This window comes from Pseudorca crassidens, chromosome 1, assembly GCF_039906515.1.
Source record: "Pseudorca crassidens isolate mPseCra1 chromosome 1, mPseCra1.hap1, whole genome shotgun sequence".
NCBI classification, from domain to species: domain Eukaryota; kingdom Metazoa; phylum Chordata; class Mammalia; order Artiodactyla; family Delphinidae; genus Pseudorca; species Pseudorca crassidens.
In genome coordinates, this window is record NC_090296.1 from 49,244,286 (window position 1) to 49,265,521 (window position 21,236).

At 41.2% G+C, this 21,236-nt stretch overlaps 1 long non-coding RNA gene across 5 annotated transcripts in view; it reads right to left on the reverse strand.

Annotated features, from left to right (window-relative positions):
• Positions 1–21,236, reverse strand: part of LOC137223686 (uncharacterized) — a 50,008-nt gene that overhangs the window by 24,549 nt on the left and 4,223 nt on the right. For all 5 annotated transcript variants that reach the window (XR_010942989.1, XR_010942986.1, XR_010942988.1 and 2 more), the window contains exons 3-4: positions 9,661–9,786; positions 5,747–5,919 (exon numbers count right to left, since the gene is read on the reverse strand). This is a non-coding gene — a long non-coding RNA (uncharacterized lncRNA). The remainder of the gene's footprint in view (positions 1–5,746; positions 5,920–9,660; positions 9,787–21,236) is intronic.

Genomic DNA, 21,236 nt, shown 5'->3' on the forward strand with positions numbered 1-21,236 from the left:
ATATCTCTGGAAAAAATTTAACAGTTCCTCTGGGAAGGGAAACTGAGTGACTACAGGGCAAGAAAGAGACAGAAATTCACTGTCTACATACAACTCTTTGTAGCTCTTGATTTTGTACAATGTATTTGCTATATATAATACATATAAATTAAACATTTATTTAAAATTAAGCCCTTCGGGACTTCCTTGGTGGCACAGTGGTTAAGAATCCACCTGCCAATGTAGGGCCTGGTCCGGGAAGATCCCACATGCTGCAGAGCAACTAAGCCCATGCGCCACAACTACTGAGCCTGCGCACTAGAGCTGTGAGTCACAGCTATTGAGCCCACATGCCACAACTACTGAAGCCCACACACCTAGAACCCATGCCCTACAGCAAGAGAAGCCACCATAATGAGAAGCCTGTGCACCACAACGAAGAGTAGCCCCTGCTCGCCGCAACTAGAGAAAGCCTGCATGCAGCAACGAAGACCCAACGCAGCCAAAAATAAATAAATAAATGAATAACTAAATAAATAAATACTTTTTAAAAATAACAATAAAAAAAATAAAATTAAGTCTTTCTTACTTAAATATAAAACATGATACCATAAAACTCCTAGAAGAGAACAGAGGCAAAACATTCTCTGACATAAATCATACCAATGTTTTCTTAGGTCAGTCTACCAAGGCAATAGAAATAAAAGCAAAAATAAACAAATGGGACCTAATCAAACTTATAAAGCTTTTGCACAGCAAAGGAAACCATAAACTAGACAAAAAGACAACCTATGGACTGCGAGAAGATATTTGGAAATGATGAGGCCGACAAGGGTTTAATTTCCAACATATACAGACAGCTCATACAACTCAATAACAACAACAACAATAAAAACCCAAAAAACAAACAACCCCATCAAAAATTGGGCATAAGACCTAGATAGACATTTCTCCAAAGAAGACATACAGATGGCCAATAGGCAAATGAAAAGATGCTCAACGTCACAAATTGTTAGAGAAATGCAAATCAAAACTACAATGAGGTGCCACCTCACACAGGTCAGAATGGCCATCATTAAAGAGTCTACAAATAACAAATGCTGGAGAAGGTGTGGAGAAAAGGGAGCCCTCCTACACTATTGGTGAGAATGTAAATTGGTGTAGCCACTATGAAGAACAGTATGGAGGTTCCTCAAAAAACTAAAAATAGAGTTGCCAGATGATCCAGCAATCCCACTCCTGGGCATATATCTAGAGAAAACTATAATTCGAAAAGATACACGTACCCCTATGTTCATAGCAGCACAATTTACAATAGCCAAGACATGGAAACAACCTAAATGTCCATAGACAGATGAATGGATAAAGAAGATGTGGTATTATATACAATAGAATATTACTCAGCCATTAAAAACAATTAAAGAATGCCATTTGCCACTACATGGAAGGACCCAGAGATTATCATACTAAATGAAGTAAGCTAGAAAGAGAAAGACAAACACCACATGATATCGCTTATATGTGGAATCTAAACTATGACACAAATGGATTTATCTATGAATCAGAAACAGACTCACAGACAGAGAGAACAGACGTGGTTGCCAAGGGGGAAGGGGGTTGGTAGAGGGTTGGATCGGGAGTTTGGGACTAGCAGATGCAAATTATTGTATATAGAATGGATAAACAACAAGGTCCTATTGTATAGCACAGGGAACTATATTAAATATCCTGTAATAAACCATAATGGAAAAGAATATGAAAAAGAATATCTATATCCATACCTGAATCACTTTGCTGTACACCAGAAGCTAACACAACACTGTAAGTCAAGTATACTTTAAAAAAGAAAAAAAAACTGAAAAAATTTAAGTGTTTCTTGTGTCTTGACTCTGGAAATTCATTCAACTATTGACAGACACTTGGATTGCTTCCAGTTTTTGCCTATTATGAAAAAAGCTTCTGTGAATAACCTTGTACATGTCTTTTGGTGCCAAATTCTCTTGGGCACATACCTAAGCGTGGAATTGCTGGGTCATAAGGAAAGTATATATTTAGCTTTAGTAGATACTGTCCAACATTTTCCAAGATGGCTATATTAATTTATATTCCTACCAGCACTGTATGAGAGTTCCAGTTGCTCTATGCCTTCTCTAGCAGTTGGTATTATCCAATTAAAAAAATTATAGCTTAGGGAGCATTATAAGGTACCATCCCCAGAGAGCCTTGTGTGATTCTTCTGGGGCAGGACTCATGCATTGGTACTTTTGGAAGTTCTCCCAGCTTATTCCAATGTTCAGCCAGGGCTGAGAACCACACACTAGAATGATGCCCTAAGGTGGCTGGATTTCATAATCAGCTGGAGAAATTTAAAAGTTGTAGGTTCTTGGGTCTTACTCCAGACCTACTGAATCAGATTTTCCAAAGGAGAACCTACGATTGTAACTAGTTCCTGGAGGTGATTTGGATGCAACTAGCCTTAAGTTAGGAAACCACAGATTTAAGACATGTTTATTAAAAATTTTAGCAACCATTTTTTTCCATTGAAAAAGTAAAAAGCAAACAAAAAATAAAAACAGTTCATTTATATAGACAATGGAAAGTAGGTCTTTCTTTCCTGACTTAGACTCCCAGTGATTCTCCATAGAGGCAACTGTATTGTTGAGTTTCATGTTTTGTGCGTATCATTCTAAAAATTTTCTGAACATATTGTATTTGTTAGGACCATTTATGTTGCAAGTGGTCAAAAACTCGTTGCATACTGGCTTAAATTTTAAAAAGAAAACTTGGAGAGAATTGCTGTGTATAACTGAATAGTCCAAATTTAGCCCTGGCTTCAGGTACAGTAAGATCCAGAGACTCAAACTCTCAGTCTTGGTTTTTCACACGTTTTGGCTTTTTCTTTATCATCATGCCCATTCCCTTCATGGCAGCAAAGTGGCTACAGCAGTTTTTGACCTCAGAACTTCACTTCTATTCTGAATGGTCAGCATAAATCCTAGTAATCCCCCACTTAAGACTCACGAACTCTAAAATTGGAAGATTTGTATAAGCAATCCTAAAAACGGTTTCCTTCCTATTTCTATTTACCATTTGTGGCTGGTATAATAGATATTGTCTAAAACTAGAGCAGAAGTTTTACTAGTTTAAATGGATTAGTAAACAGTTTTTGGAGGGTGGTAACAATATTGGAAACTCGTGTATACCACAAACTTCCTTATATACACTTTATATTACCTGCCCATTTTTGTATCATAATGCTTTTGACAGACGTAACTTATTCCAGCTGACTCTGCCACTACAATTATTACTATTATTATAAATTTGTTTAGTTTTTTTCTACCTTAACAGTGGGAATCCTCTTCTTTTTCTTTTCAAACACTAATCTAGAGCTTTCCAAAAGTATTCTTGCTTTCTGATAGTTTCAAAGTGTTTTCAGCCTATCTTGCTTTCCTTCTTAGACAGGTTCCAACATCCTCCAAGGAACTCTGGCTCCTTTTAGTGGAAAAAAATGAGATGGGTCAGAAGGTGGAGTCAATGCTGCACTCTGGATGTGACTTCGACTTTGGCTGCAGGAGTGACAGCACCAAAGCAGCAACATACCACAGAGCATGGTTCTCAATGTGGGTGAATTTGTCCCCCAGGAGGCTTTTATCCAGGGACATTTTACTTGTCATGACTTGACTGGCGCTGGGGGTGTTTACTACCGGCGTCTAATGAAACGAGGCCAGGGATGCTGCCAAATCTCCCCCAATACAGAGAACAGCCACCTCCACAGAGAATTATCTGGCTCCAAATGTCAATAGCGTTGAGGCTGAGAAACTTTGCCTAGAGCATTAGCTCATGTTGATGCTTTCAGTGTACCTGCCCTTGTTCCTTCCTTTTGTTTTCCTAATATTTTGTTACATACATAGGTAACTTTCCAACCCTTTTGTATATACTTATATGTACATATACATGATTTGTATATATTCCTATCAAATTTGACATTTTATGTTACACGGTATCACACCAAATCCTATATTTGAATTACAGTGCTGATGGCTTCATTTTAGGTTTTAGGGTGACTAATATGATTTACAAACAGAATACATAGTGGAAACTTCATGGGAAAGTGTGGTGGTCATGCTTTTCTTTTTCCTTCTTTCATCCTTCCTTCTTGACCTTCAGTTGAGATGTCCAGAAATTAAATCCAAACAGTGCAGAGTCTATGATCTACTGGTTGGTACTATCCAAGAGTAGCATCAGCTCAGAAAAGGAAAACAAAACCCAACCTCTACTGCCCACCCTCCCGGAGCACCACGGTAATCGTTAGGGCTGGCAGCCCTAGAATGACAAGAAAAGCCCCGTTATGGAACCCATTTTTATATTTTCCTGTTAATAGTGCTATTTTTTCATTCCCTCCTTATTTTTCAAACATTTTTTGAAATATACTATACATACAGGAGAGTGCACATAAGTGTGTAATTCGATGAACTTTAAAAACCTGATTACATCTATGCAGCTAGCACCTAGACTGAGACCATGACTAACAACCAGAAATCCCCTTGCATTCCCTTTCAGTCTCTACCCCACACCCCCAAGCAAGAGTCTAGTAACTTCTAACAGCATAGATAAGTTTTACCAATTTTTATAGTTTCAATAAATGCAATCATACAGGATGTACTCCTTTGTGTCTGGTTTCTGCCACCCAACATTATATTCGTGAATTCATTCACATTGTTGCTTGTTAGCTGATAGATCCCTCACTCTCGGTGCTGTATGAATATACCACACTATCCGTCCCACTGCTGAACATCTGTGCAGTTTCCACTTGGGGGCTACTTCAAATAGTGCTGTTATAAACATTTTTTTGGCTGTTGTTATAAACATTTTTGTAAATGTCTTTTGGTGAACATGTGTAACACATGTATGCATTGCTGTTGGCTCCTACGAGTGGAATTTCTGCATCATAAATAAGCATATGCTTCACTTCAGTATATAATGCCAAACAGGTTTCCAAAGCAGTTGTGCCAACTTACACACCCCTCATTAGTGTCAAAGAGTTCCATTTGCTCCCTATTATCACCAACACTTGATATTTTCCATCTTTTTCTTTTTAGCCATCATGGTGGGGTTATCGTGGTATTGCCACATGGTTTCGATTTGTATTTTCCTTATGATGAATGCAACTGGACATTTTTTCATATAGCGCTTGGCCACTTAGATATCATCTTTTGTAAGACGTCAATTCCCTATCTTTTATTTTAAAAATCTTACGGTGTTTTCTCCCTCATTCTTTTTTATTTTCCTTGCTGTAGAAAGACTTCCTCTTTCTTCCTGCTCTGACCCCTAGGGAGTCTTTATAACATCTGAATTTTTAGGGTAACATTCTTTCATTTTATTTTTGAGCCTGTACTAATTCACCCTTGGTTCCTTCTTTTTTTTTTTAATGAGGTGTATTTTATTTTAATGATCAGTTGTTAGGGCACTAAAGATATAAGATAAAGGACTTCTTTTTTTCTTCAGAAACTTAAAATGTAGAAGTATGACCTACTAGGCAAAGCAAATCCTGCTCACAAGGTTTTCTTTTTGGCAGACAGATTAATTTGAAATGTGATAAAAATGCATATAAAGATTTTTTAGTGAGTGCGTACAAGATTACAGAATACAAGGCTACTTTCTAACTCAGAAAGCTTACATAGAACGATAGACTCATAGAACAGATTAGTAGAGCTAGAGGTGTGGGGTAGGGAGGAGAAATAGATGAAAGGGGTCAAAAGGTACAAACCTCCAGTTAAAAGACAAATAACTTGGGCTTCCCTGGTGGCGCAGTGGTTGAGAGTCCGCCTGCCGATGCAGGGGACACGGGTTCGTGCCCCGGTCTGGGAGGATCCCACGTGCTGCGGAGCGGTTGTGCCCGTGAGCCGTGGCCGCTGAGCCTGCGCGTCCGGAGCCTGTGCTCTGCAACGGGAGAGGCCACAACAGTGAGAGGCCCGCGTACCGCAAAAAAAAAAAAAAGACAAATAACTTCTGGGAAATAAAGTACAAACATCATGAGTATAGTTAAAAACACTGAATTGTATTTGAAAGTTGCTAAGGAAGTAGATCTTAAAAGTCCTCATCACCAGAAAAAAACAAGTTGTAACTGTGTGTGGCGATGGATGTTAAACTTGTCTGTCTTAAACTAATACAATGTTACATGTCAATTACATCTCAGCTTAAAAAGAAAGAAAAGAAAATCTCTCAACTGAAATATGACAGATTTTTAAATTGTTAGAATATTTGTTTTTACTGACTTTTGATTTTTAAGTCAATAAAAGCTTCAAAATTACTTAGTGAATACATTCATTAAAAAAGAGAAACAAACGAAAAACACACACACATACAAAAATAAAAAAGAGAAACAAACTGTTACTCTTCCCCTGCCCACATTATAGCCCATCAGGAAAAAGCACTGAGTTCAGGCCAAAAATCATAAAAACTTTCAATTAAACTAATAATTGCTGGCATGTTTCTGTTTAAATTTCCTTGTCTCATTATCTCTGATTGCTTTTCACACCGTTAGGTCACTAAAGCCTGCTTTTGAGACAAAAACTATTCATTCCCCAAAAGTCAGGGGAACAATTAATGATAAGGATGTAAGTTAATTAACACAATCATTTTGGCTTAATTATTTAAAGTCCAGTGTTATTCCTCCAGCACACCTGTCCCCTAGCTTTCAGAACCATACTGAGATCTGTAATTTTTCACTGATGAATTTATAGCTTTCACATACACAAAGAGAAGAAATAGAATCTTAAAGGCAATGCACACAAAAATTATTGTCAACACACACACGCCAACTTTTACACACACACACCCCTACATATTTTTAAAAGATGTCTTCTTTAATATTAACAATGGGATTTTTGTTTCCAACTAAACAATTTTAGTAATTCTTTTGAGACACCTTTGCTATTCATTTTTTTAACTTTATACTCTTTGAATACTGTAATTTTGTTTTTACCATTTTAACCATTTTTAAGTGTACTACTCAGTGACATTAAGTACATTCACACTGCTGTGCGACCATTACCACCATCCATCTCCAGAATTTTTTCATCTTCCTAAACTAAAACTCTTTTCCCATTAAACAGTGACTCCCTAATACCTCCTTCTCCCACCATTCTATTCTACTTCTGTCTCTCTGTGTTTGACTACTCTATGTACCTCATATAAGTGGAATCATACAGTATTTGTCCTTTTGTAGCTGGCTTAATTCACTGAGCGTAATGTCTTCAAGTTTCAGCCCTGTTGTAGCGTGTGTCAGAATTTCCTTCCTTTTTTAAGCTAATATTCCATTGGATGTATATACCACATTTTTTAATCCATTCATCTGTTGATGGACATTTAGATTGCCTCTACCTTTTGGCTATTGTGAATAATGTTGCTATGCACATGGATGTACAAATATCTGTTTGAATCCCCGCTTTCATTTCTTTTGAGAGAAGTGAAAAGAATCCCGGAAGTGGAATTGCTGAATCCTATGGTAATACTATGTTTAATTTTTTTGAGGAACTGCCATGGTGTTTTCCACAGGGGCTAAACATTTTACATTCCCACCAGTAATGCACAAGGTAAACACTGTATTTTATTTGTATTTTAAATCTATGAACTCTGAATAGCTTTTGTACACATCCCATGACCCCAAGACCAGCATTTGTCTGTCTGTCTGTCGATCTATCTACATAGATATTTAGAATGGAAACATTAATTTGCAACTGGTGGAAGCACCCTGAGTCAAGAAGCAGTTTTGATTGGTGTACCTAACTGGGCCCTCTCTTGCTGGGGGTCTCTTATTCTTCTGGGTATCTGAGGGAGGTTGGGATGGGCAGACAGATTCCCCTACCCAGCTCTGTAGCCAGAGGGGCAAGTCCTGGTGACTTAATTGCCCTGGGTGACAGAGATCTGGTCTCTCCCAGAGGGCTTTTCTATGGGTTTATAACAGTTTTCTAGAGGTGGTCTCCAAACAGCACTGCCCGGAATGGCTCTTTATTTGCAATTTACTTCATCTTTGACAATCTAGTTGAATTCTCCTATTTCTCCCCGTTTAGTTTTCTAATTAATTTAATCATTTGTCTTTTAGTACTTTTGCCAATACTTGTCTGGGAATTTGCCCACTGGGTTTCCTTGTACCCAGACCTTTTACACCCTAGGCAGGAAGCTGCTTTCTGAAAAACTTCCAGAAGGTGACCTGCATTTTGATGAGTATTTGTTAGTTATAATTGTTGTGCCCATGGGAATGGCAAAAGGGTTTTTTATACCTGAAATATATGGGCTGACAGACTTGCTTATGTTTGGTGTGTAGAACTGACTTTTGTCACTTGGGGTTGGGGAGAGGTGCAGGTGGCACAGTGGTTTATCTCACTGGAGGGAGCGGTTCTTTGGAGTCGAGCCCTCGTGTTTCTTTGAACTGTTACAGCCTAAGGATTCTCCTGTGGATGTTTCTCTAGCTTCCCTATACCTTCTGCTAAGACCTTCTTCCAAATAGGACTGTGGCTTCTGTGAGGGATCCCCTTATTCACAGCCTCTAAATGGTTGGGGTCCCCTGGCACTCTTAGACCTCTTCTCCGGTCCATTTACATTCATTCCCTAGGTGATTTCTACCAGGCCCATGCATTAAATAAATCTGTAGGCTAATAACTTCCAGATATATATCTCCAGTCTTGCCCTTTCCCCAAAACTCTAAATTTGTTTATCTAACTGCCTATATAGCATCTCAGATTGGTTGTCTGAGAACAATGTTGCTTTGAACATACCTAAAACCAAACTCTTTACTTTTTCCACCCAAGTAAATATTCACCTTCTTTCTTTTCTAGTTCAGTAAATGGTTCCATCTTTTATCCAGTCACTCAGGCCAAAAGTCTTGTTGTAATCTTTCACTCTCAACTGTTAGGTCAAATTCAATCTGCAAATCCTGCCACTTTTACTTTCAAAATACATCCTAAAGCCTACCACTTCCCCTTCTCGCCACCTTCACCGCTCACAACCTTTCCCTGTGGCCATCGGCTCCTTCCTGGATTCCTGCAATGGCCTTCTAACTGGTCACTCTGCTTCCATGCTTGCCCCTCTATAGGCTAATCTCCGTAGGGTTCCCAAGATGGATCTTTAAAAAATAATATCCAGATCATACCACCTCTGCTCTCATACTTCTAAGGGCTTCTCATTTTATTCCCAGAATACAATTCAAAATCTTTGTCATGACCTGTAGGTCATGTAAGACCCTATGTGAATTGTCTCTGTCTCTGGCTGCCTCTGACATCTTACCTCTTACTGTTCTTTGCCTCCACACCTCTATTGGATCCACACTGGGCCTCTGGATGTTCCTGACACAGACCCAGCATCCCTCAAAATCTTGTAACTTGCTTTTCCCTTATAACTTCCCTTATAACCTCAAAATCTTGTAACTTGGTTTTCCCTTATAACTTTCTGGAACACTCTTCCCACGGTTTTTACATGGCTCGTTCCCTCACTGTGTCCTGGTTTCTACTCATATGTCAGCTTCTCTGAGAGGCCTTTTCTCACAACCTTATGTAGAATCTCACCCTCCCAACAGTACTGCAGATGGCACTATATGAAACTGCCCTTCTTGTAGGTCAAAAACGGTAGAATATTGTCAATTTCAATAGTTTTAGTGCACACATATAACATTATTGTACTTACCTGTCATCCTTTATATATTTACAGGTTTATTGTTTATTTATTGGCTTGTTTATTTATTACACTTCCTCCCCAGAAGTGTAAGTATATGGAAGGCAGGGACTTGGGTTGCTCCTCTCTAGACAGTACCTGAAACAAAGAGGCGTTGACACATCGTCAGCTGTACACTTCTTCCATCTTTTGCCCTTTGATACGTTAAGCTCATCAAACTGCTCTCTGTGCAGGCACACTGGTGTTTTTGGAGGCCAATCCCTTTCACTCCTCATCAAGAGCCACACTCTTACATCCTTAGTATTTTATTTTTGAGATCCTGTCATCCTCTTATACAGATTTCTCTTTCTGATTGTCTGGTTATGGGACTAGACTACACTTTCCTCTGGGCTTCTGAGAGCTGTATACTGACATTTAGGATTCATGTCAGAGCCTCTCCAGAATTGCTTTTCTTGGGCATTTTAATCCCCCATGTGAAAGACACTCCCTGATTCCCAGTCCTCTAGGTTCCTGTATTCCTGCTTCAATAACCAGTTCTTCCTGGGAGGTCAGAATTAAATCTAGGAGGAAAGTTCTTTCTGTTTCTTCCTCTTCCTCTGCAAAATGCAATTATCACCAAGACAAGGTCAAAAATATATCATATGTTCTGCTTTTATAGAAATGAGATTTCCAGTCAAAACTCAGAGCTGGTAAATTCCCATTTTGCTATGACTTGCAATGTGTCAATTCTGTGATCTTTTTAGGAACATATTAATCAGCGCTCCATCTTACTTAGCTGAGGCTATCATATTCACTTATGGTAGGAAAGGTGCTTTCCAAACCGCTTAACAGTGAGTGGAATCTTCAATAATCAACACAGTAATGTTTAGTACTTTCCCCCAAAAATGTACCGAAAGACTGTAACTTGAGTTCCTAGTTACACTTGATTCAAACTGATTTTCGAGTGTCCATGTTAATGAAAATAATATTTAATGACACTTGTTAAAGATGGTAAGGTAGGGCTTCCCTGGTGGCGCAGTGGTTGGGAGTCTGCCTGCCGATGCAGGGAACATGGGTTCGTGCCCCAGTTCGGGAAGATCCCACATGCCGCGGAGCAGCTGGGCCCGTGAGCCATGGCTGCTGGGCCTGCGCATCTGGAGCCTGTGCTCCGCAACGGGAGAGGCCACAACAGTGAGAGGCCCGTGTACCGCAAAAAAAAAAAAAAGATGGTAAGGTAGACTTTATTCAGGACCATAATGAGGGTACAGGGACCATGGCAATGGGATTTTACAGTGGGAGAGAGAGACTGGGCTCAAGGCAAATGGGATTTGTAGCCAAGGAGCAGGAAGCAGGGGGTCAGTGGATGGAAAATTATCCCTAAGAGGAAGCATTAGGGATAAAGGGGGTTCTGGCTAAACTGACCTAACAGGATTCTTTCTGAAAGCAAGCCAGGGTGATCAGACATCACTTGGTGGGACATCACTGAACTGATCAGATATCCAGGGTGATCAGATATCAAGGGGAGTAGAGGAATCTGGTTAAACTAACTTAGCAGGGTTCTTGGTAAAACTAGGCAGCGCACTGATGGCCTAGGAGAAGTTTCAGGAGCTTGAATAAAGTTTGGTCAAGCAAAGAATCTTTGTCACCAGCTTGCAAATGGGGGTGGACATGGAGGGGAATAGCACAGAACAAAAATCAAGGGCCTGCATTTGGAGTCAGACATACTTGTTTCTGAATCTTATTGCTCCTATGTGTAGTAGTCAGAAAACAAACCAATAATTTTAACAGAAAAGAACTTAATAGTGGGAATTGGTTAAAAGGATGTCAAAGACCCGAAAAGGTAAAAGGAGATATTGGGGCACCAGAAAGATAGTAACTTTAGGAAGCAGTTCCCGTCCCCAAGGCTAGTGGCACAAAGAGAAGAGGATAAGGTTATTAGAGCCCAGAAGCTTGGAGTAGAGGCCTTTATAACTGGAACCCAGACCTCTGGGAAGGGGGTGCCAGTTAACTGATGTTGGTATTTCTGAGGGGCTGGTTCTAGGAATGTGGAAAATTACTGCTGCTGAGGTGAAAAACCATTACTGGGGTGATGCTGACAGTACCAGGAAGCAAGCAGGGAGAAGAAAGTCCCTTCTTCCTCGTCTAGCCTTAGACTGTCCTCACATGCCAAGAAAGAGCCACAGACAAAGCAGAAATGTGATTTGCAGAGTCCTAGCCTCAGCATCACAGAACAGAGCAGAGAAGAGAGGTTTTGAAACAGAGAGAAATTGCATAATCACTAGTTTAATGGTTTTAAAGAAATGGCATAATCTCTTTTTTTTTTTTTCTTGCGGTATGTGGGCCTCTCACCGTTGTGGCCTCTCCCATTGCGGAGCACAGGCTCCGGACGCGCAGGCTCAGCGGCCATGGCTCACGGGCCCAGCCGCTCCGCGGCATGTGGGATCTTCCCAGACTGGGACACGAATCCATGTCCCCTGCATCGGCAGGCGGACTCTCAACCACTGCGCCACCAGGGAAGCCAGACATAACCTCTTTAAGCCACAATTCCTCTACCTATGTAATGGGGAGATATGCCTCCTCTTAAGGTTCTTGTAAGGATTAAATGAGTGATGGATACAGATGACTCAAGTGCGTTGTCAGTAGCTTCAGATCTGGCTATGTCCCTGACGCCTCACCTTCAACCTTACTCCAGCATCCAGAGGGTGATAAGGAAAAGGAGAAGGAAAGATGGAAAGAGGAGAGAAGAAAGAAGTTGAGAAAAGAAGAAGGGGGAGGGGAGGATGGCAGAAATGTGACCAGTTCGCTGGGCATGTGTAGCCACTTGTACAAATGGTTTACCACCACCAGAGAGAAGGGCCAAAGCCCTGTGGACCATCCCTGGGCTCCTTGGGAAGGCTTTTCCCACTTTGAACAAATTACATGCTCCAGAGCTTTTAATGATTCCTGGGGGTTGGTGTTATGATTTCTGCAAAATCATGGAAACTAATAACAGTAGCTGGAGGCATGTGATCATCTTCTAAAAAGTGAAGGCTTAGTGGCTTGGCAAAGGATGACAGCAGGAGGTCTTAATGAGTTAGACCACAAATTAATCCTGCCTTATTTTTCCTTTAACTGTTTTTTTTCCCACTGTGTCTTTGGCTAGCTCCAGCAGCTGTTCTAACTGTGTAATCAAGTCATTTCTAGGAAAGCTGAGCAGCTGGGTCAGTACTATATGTTCTAGTGATCATTGGCTGTCAGGTTGAAGCTTAAATTAATATTCTGAACAGTTATCGAATTTCGGCTGCCCCATCTTCACAGAAGCCAGCAACTGGAAATGTTACTGGTACTCAGGTTTCTACTTTCATCAACACGTTCAAGGAGGGATGAAATCCAGAGCCAGCCTGGTACTGCCAACAATATTTCTTAGAGTTGCTGTTGATGTGAAAAATAGATAATACTAAGTTGGGTCTAAGGAACTGAAAATGTTACCATTCACTATGTCTGCCCGAGCTGAACAGGACGACTGTCATCCCACCATGCTGAGCTGTCTCCCTTGCCTTTAGGTCTCGTTTCCTTCCTGGATAATAAACATAAAATCCCTATAATGAGACCTAAATAGACATTTCTCCGAAGAAGATATACAGATTGCCAACAAACGCATGAAAGAATGCTCAACATCACTAATCAATAGAGAAATGCAAATCCAAACTACAATGACGTATCACCTCACACCAGTCAGAATGGCCATCATCAAAAAATCTACAAACAGTAAATGCTGGAGAGGGTGTGGAGAAAAGTGAACCCTCTTGCAGTGTTGGTGGGAATGTAAATTGATACAGCCACTATGGAGAACAGTATGGAGGTTCCTTAAAAAACTAAAAATAGGGGCTTCCCTGGTGGCGCAGTGGTTGAGAATCTGCCTGCCAATGCAGGGGACATGGGTTCGAGCCCTGGTCTGGGAAGATCCCACATGCCGCGGAGCAACTAGGCCCATGAGCCACAACTACTGAGCCTGCGCATCTGGAGCCTGTGCTCCGCAACAAGAGAGGCCACGATAGTGAGAGGCCCCCGCTTGCCGCAACTGGAGAAAGCCCTCACACAGAAACAAAGACCCAACACAGCCAAAAATAAATAAATAAATAAATAAACAAACAAACAAACAAAAACCTAAAATAGAACTACCATACGACCCAGCAAGCCCACTACTGGGCATATACCCTGAGAAAACCATAATTCAAAAAGAGTCATGTACCATAATGTTCACTGCAGCTCTATTTACAACAGCCAGGACATGGAAGCAACCTAAGTGTCCATCAACAGATGAATGGATAAAGAAAATGTGGCACATATATACAATGGAATATTACTCAGCCATAAAAAGAAACAAAATTGAGTTATTTGTAGTGAGGTGGATGGACCTAGAGTCTGTCATACAGAGTGAAGTAAGTCAGAAAGAGAAAAACAAATACTGTATGCTAACATATATATATGGAATCTAAAAAAAGAAAAAAAAAAGGTTATGAAGAACCTAGGGGCAGGGTAAGCCGGGATGAAGTGAGAGTGGCATGGACTTATATATAGTACCAAATGTAAAATAGGTAGCTAGTGGGAAGCAGCTACATAGCACAGGGAGATCGGCTCGGTGCTTTGTGACCACCTAGAGGGGTGGGATAGGGAGGGTGGGAGGGAGACACAAGAGAGAGGAGATATGGGGATATATGTATATGTATAGCTGATTTACTTTGTTATAAAGCAGAAACTAACACACCATTGCAAAGCAATTATACTCCAATAAAGATGTTTTTTAAAAAAAATCCCTATAATGGGGACTTCCCTGGTGGTACAGTGGTTAAGAATCCACCTGACAATGCAGAGGACACAGGTTCGAGCCCTGGTCTGGGAAGATCCCACCTGCGGCGGAGCAACTAAGCCCGTGCGCCACAACTACAGAGCCTGTGCTCTAGAGCCCATGAGCCACAACTACTGAGCCCACGTGCCACAACTACTGAAGCCCGTGCACCTAGAACCCATGCTCTGCAACAAGAGAAGCCACCGCAATGAGAAGCCCGTGCACTGCAACAAAGAGTTGCGGCCAGCACGCAGCAACAAAGACCCAATGCAGCCAAAGAAATAAATTTATTTTTTAAAAAGTAAGAAAAAAAATCCCTATAATACAAAAGGACCACTTTCGGGAAGTGTAAATGGAAATATGCTGGCTGTATAAACTTGTGAAATTAGTTTTGCTGGTGGAAGAAATCTTAATTAAAGGGCTGCTTTGAAATAAGGAAGAGTAATAAAGCATTTTTCATTGTGTTCGCCTTGGCACCAGCCACATTCACTTTAATGATCTAATTTCCATTTTTCTTATTTAATGGATGACATTAGATTAGCTTTCCCAACACATTCATTTCCAAAAATTTAATGAAGTGAAGCTAAGTATATATGATAAATCATTAGTATTTCTGTTTAGAGCCACCAATATCCCACAGTCCTGGATTCTACTTTCTGTTTGCAGACAAGATAAGATTTATCAGAAAAATTTGTACTTCTCATACTAAATGGCTAATGTCCTCTATATTAGGAAATCAATGAAATATCAGAACTACAGAGGAAACAGTACCTTTTCCATCACCTCCAAATGAGTAAACTTGGCATGAGATTAATTTTTGTGACTTTCCATAATAAAGAACTGAACCAAAGTAATAGATTTAATGTATGAGAATCAAAACTTGGGAATTTAAACTTTGATGTATAGGAACCACACAACAGGGAGTGAGGGACAGGGTTTTAATCATTTATTGAAACAATTTTCCATGAAATCTGTTTTTTAAAGGTGAGATTTTACCCACTCTCTCTTACATCAGGCTTCTTAAGGAAAGAGCACAGCTTTCGGGGTCAAAGACCTTGGTTAGTTAGTCTGCCATTTCCAGTCAAGATGAAAATACAGAGACTAGATTTACAATTCCTGCCTAAAGCAACCAAAAAACTAGAAAAAAAAAAAAACACAGCGGTTTTCAAAATATGAGCATTAGGAAACAAAGGGCTGTGACACTTGAGAGACAAACAATCCAATTTTTAAAATGGGCAAAAGATTTGAATAGACACCTCACTAAAGAAGATATACGAATGGCTAGTAAGCACATGAAAAGATATTTATCATCATTCGTCATCAAGGAAACGCAAGTTAAAACCACAATGAGCTATTACTACATACTTATCAGAATGTATAAAATGGGAGAGACCGACCATACCAAGTGTTGTCAAGGATGTGGAGAAACTGGAACTCTCATATGCTGCTGATCTGTAAAAATGTACAACCGCTCTGGGAAACAGTTTCCCTGCTTCTTAAAAACTTAAACATACACCTATCACAGAACCCAGATATTCCATTTCTGGGTATTTACCTAAAAGAAATGAAAGCCTATGTCCACTACAAGGACTGGCACGTCAATGTTCTCAGTGGCTTTATTCATAATAGCCCCCAAATAGAAATAATCCAAATTTCTATCACCAAGGGAATAAATAGATTGTGGTATATCCATATAAGGGACTATTCTTCAACAATAAAAAAGAATGAACTAGTTAGTTTCAGACGTAGAGCAAAGTGATTCAGTTATACATATATACACTCTTTTTCAGATTTTTTTCCATTATAGATTATAGAATATTGATTATAGTTCCCTGTGCTATACAGTAGGTCCTTGTTATTTATCTATTTTATATATAGTATCAAACACATTTCTTAATCTCTCTGAACCCAAATTCCCTCAGGGGTCAAATGGAGACTCTAACAACAAGCCCCTCGCAACCACAGGGAGTTGTATCAGGTGAGACCCTGTAGTGACAGTCCTAAGAGAAGCAGTAAGTACATCAGGCAGGGAGAGCGTCTTGTCCTCTCCGTAGAAGACTTCATTTTCTTATTAATCCCGCAGACAGTGTTCTCTCTTGAGGTCGTATCTTTTATCTTCAATAATCAAAGGATATGCTTTTTGAAGCTAAGGTGGCTCAATTAAAACGCCTTTAGAAACAAAGTCAGATGGGGAGAAGTGAGAATACATGGGGGATTAAAAAGTAACAGCCCAGCATCTGTAGCTTTGTCGAACACTCAGGTGGAAACTGGGCTTGCCCTGTTATCAAGGGACACAATATATTCAAGCTATCGGGCCTACGTGTGACCCTCCAACCCTGCCTCACATTCACATAACAAAAATTATAAAAAGAAAATACATTTAAAATGTAAAGACCATATGCTTTGGAGTCACACCTGACTCATCACTCCGTGGGTCTGTGACTCCCTCTTGCTAAGCCTCACTTTCCTCACGTGTAGACCCACTATCCCACAGGATGACCATGAGGAAGAAGTAGGAAAAGCACCTCGGCAGCACTTGACACAGGGGAGGTGCTCAGTACAAGGGTTTCCCCAGGGTAACACATTGGATTGTGGTAGCGCTTGAGTAGGAAGCTCCTGGCCCTCATTCCATTCCCTTTTCACCATTCTCTGTTGCTAGCTCGCCTGGCTGGTCTGTGATGGGGGGCAATTAGACACCAGGGGACTTAGCTCAGCCTGGGTTCTTGCCACTGTGCAAGAACACCATAATGGATCAGAATTCATTTATCAATTAGGGAAAATGGCACCAAAAGATAAAATCATATTGGTTGGGAGATCAGGAAAAATCTCTTTGGACCCTACTCCAATGCGATTCATGACCAGCTCAGCCCCCAGCGTCTCTCCACGGGTACATTCTCTGACTGCTATGGGCCCTGACCCAGAACCCTTTCCAGAGCCGTACATCTGGTAACCCCGGTGCCGGACTGGGCAGGATGCTGTGGGTGCATTAATGTTGCTGTGGCAGCCCTCCACCACAAGATGGCACACAACTCTCTTCTTTCAGAAGAGAAAGGCTAGCAAAGCAGTGGAAGTCTGAAACCAGGCATATTTCAAATCAGATGAAAATGCATTCATTTTAAAAAGTTGCCTCCCCCACCCTTAAAATAGTAAGGACAAACCAAAGAGTATGAAAGGAGTTCTGATAAGGCATGAAAGATGATGGGAGAAGGGGAGACTGCAGTGGGAGACCCAGGAGGGTTGCTTAGAAGCTGAAGGACTTGCCTTCTTGGTGTCTGTACTTGGTCTTGTCACCTCCCTTTTTGTCCATATTCTTGTCGAGCTCATAACTCCAAAATGGGCTATACTTGGGGTCTCCATCCTTGATCGAGGGTCTATTTGAGCCTTGACTAGACTTTAAAAATCCTGGATTCCTCTTCTACTCATACGAAGATGCAAGTGTGTTTCTTATTTCTTTTCCCATAATGACAAGGGCATGTTTTTCACATTTGCCCCCATGTTCTCTGCTGCTGCATACCTTTCACTTCAGACATTGTGCACTGTCGTTGTTATGCCGATACAGGGTTATGGGAGCCGATTTTAATCTCCAGCTCACCTTGGATACATCTGGCCCGGGCTGCAGTGGTCCCTCCTATCCTCCAAGCCACGGCTGTATGTCGCCCTCTGCTGGTAGGGCGATCATCTTCTTTCCACGTCCTTCCTCCTCTCACAGCTTGTGAGAGGCATGTATGGAACCTAAAGCATTGTCCTACCTCCTCAGTAGCTCATACATCTCACTTAGCAAGCAAGAGAGTATTTTGATTGCTTAAAGTAATTCAAAGACCTGAACTTAAATCTGGTATCATCATCCCTCCTATTACATTTTGAGGAAACGTGCTATAGGCACATAGACAAATAATTGCAATGTAAACAGGAGGGGTGGAGAGGGTAGGTGAGAGATGGTTACCAAAGACCGAGCAGGAGTAGCTAAGTCTAGATGGGTGGAGGAGTGGGGCTGGGATGACGATAGACACTCTCCTTGGACAGCACTGCCTGACGGGCGGGAGGAAGGCACAGCAAAGCACAAGCAACACCCACAGGCAGTCCTGTCATGCTGGAGAGTGAAATGCATTGAAAAACAGCCGCTGCCATAGGCAGTTGCTAGATAGAGGGGCCTGTGTGCCATGTTAAAAGGCTGGGGTTCTGCCTCTAAGTGATGGACTGAATCACTACAGAGTTTGATGAAGGCGGTTCATATTTTAAATAGATTGCTCCACCCTTAAGGTGGAGGACAGATTTAGGAAGGATTTCCCTGTGTGGAGGGAAACCAGTTCAGATGCTATGGCAGTAATTTAGGCAGGAGATTATGGTGCCCTGAACCAGGACGGTGGTAAAAGGTATAGAGGTGAGCATTTAGGCCCACTCAAGAGGACCCCATCAACCAACTGAACGTGTGTGATCAAGGGTGATTCCTAAGTTTCTAGCTTATAGGAGGAAGAGTTGATCTAGAAGCAAGGTGATAAAGGTTTCGTGCACATTGATTCTGAAGTGCTCAGAGGACATTTGGGTGAGATGACCGCAGGCTGGTGGATAGACGTAGCCAAAGCTTGAGGGAGGGCCTAGGCTAGCGATACTGATTTGGGAGACAGCAACAGGTAAGTGCAGTTAAAACCAAGAGAGTGGATGAGATTGTTCTGGAATAGAGTGAAGAGGAAGAAAAGCAGCGGGTCAAGGAGTGGGTCAGTGTCAATCCCTTAACATCAATATTTAAGGGATAAGGAGCAGAAGACAACTATTGGAAAGAGAAGTCCACAAAGGAGACAGAGAAGGGATATTGGTCAGAGAGGCGTAAGGATGAGCAGAAAAGTGCACTGCCATAGACACCAAATGATTAGAGACCACCCCCCGCCCCCAAGGAGGGAGGATACAATGGTTTCAGAAGCAGCAGAAAGGCCCATACAGACTGCAAACTCTCCCTAGTATCTGGCAATGGGGAGGTTGCAGAAGTCACATGGCAGGGGACTGGGGAATGAATGGAAGGGGAGGATGTGGAGATGGTGAGGGCAGGTTACCTTCTGGATGGTCCTGGGTGAGAAGAGGAGGAGAGAGATGGGGTGATGGCCCATGGGCTGGGGACCCAGCAGGGCTGAACTGGATATAGGGTAAAGGAAGCTTTGGGATTTTGTTTGTTTGTTTTTTAAGTACGTATACTTCTCAAAAGTTTTTGTAGATTTAAAGAAAGTTGCAAAAACAGTACAGAGCGGTCCAATGTATCCATCATCCAGCTTCCCCCAGTAGTAACGTCTTACATTTCTGTAGTATATATTTTCAAAGCCAGGACATTGACATTGTTACAGGCTACAGACCTTATTCAAATTTCAACAGTTTATGCATGAACTCATACGTGTGTGTATGAATAGTTCTACACAACTTTATCATCTGCATGGATTTGTGTAACCACCACCACAGTTAAATGCAGAACTGTTCCATCACCAGAAAGAGCTCCCTCATGCCCCAACCCTTGGCGACATGCATCTGTTCACCATCCCTATAATTCTGTCATTTTGAAAACATTATACAAATGGTATCATATAGTGTGTAACATTTAAGCCTGGCTTTTTTTCATTCAGTTTTTTCCCCATGACATCAGCATTGCTGGAAGTATCAAGAGCTTGTTTCTCTTTATTACTGAGGAATATTCCATCATATGCATATACCACAGTTAGTTTAGCCATTCACTCCCTGAAACACATTAGGGTTGTTTCCAGTTTGGAGCTATTAGAAATAAAGCTTCAATGAACATCATGTAGACATTTTTGTGACATGAGTTCACATTTCTCTGGCATATATGCCTAGGAATGCAACTGCTATATCACCTGGTAAGCATATGTTTCATTTTCTAAGAAACTACCAAACTATTTTCCAGAAGACTGTACCATTTTGCATTTCCAACAGCAATTTACAAGAGATCCAGTTTTTCCATATTCTCACCAGCGTTTGGTATTGTCACTATTTTTTATTTGAGCTGTTCTAATAGGTGTATGATATAAGAAGCTTTTGTTGTGGTGTGTTTTATTTGTTTGTGGGTTTGTTTAGTGAAGGAGAGCCTTTGACACGTTCATGGGTTGAGGGGAAGGAACGAGCAGAGATGATGAATTGAGGGTGCAGGAGAAAGGAGGTGAGTGGACAGAGTCCTAAGGGCTGGAGGAGAAGGGGTAGAGTGATGAATGAGCTCCTATGGCTGCATGCCTTATCCTTGGAGATGGGAGGAAAGGATGTTAGGGTGGGTGAGTGTGGAGAGATAAGTGTAAGTGAGATGTGAGAAGTGGACTCTAGCAAGAGAGCAGCAGAAACACGATTAGAGGTGGAGGCCTGGAGGCCTGTCACCTGCTGGGTGACAACGAGTTCTGGAGTCAGGCTGATGCCAGCTCCCACAGTTTCCAGCTATTTGACCTTGGGCACGTTATCTAATCTAAGGACTCAGTTTCCTCATTTATAAAATGGGGATAATAATAAATACGGGTAGGATTATGGTGAGAATTAAATAAAATTCTATGCGCTCGGTGAATGAGAGTGACAGCAATGATGATCACGTAGTGAATCAAAGAGCTAAACATGCCAGATAAATTCATAGTCCAAATAGTTTGATCAGTTTTGGCTTATGCGTCTTTCCACTGCCTTCTGCAAGACTGAAAATAACTTGAGGGTAGGAGCCAGATGTCTTACGTTTTTCTGTCTTCTTAGCATCCAGCTCAGTGCTTTCCCCATGGAGGGCTCTCAGTCATGTGTATTAAACACCTGAATA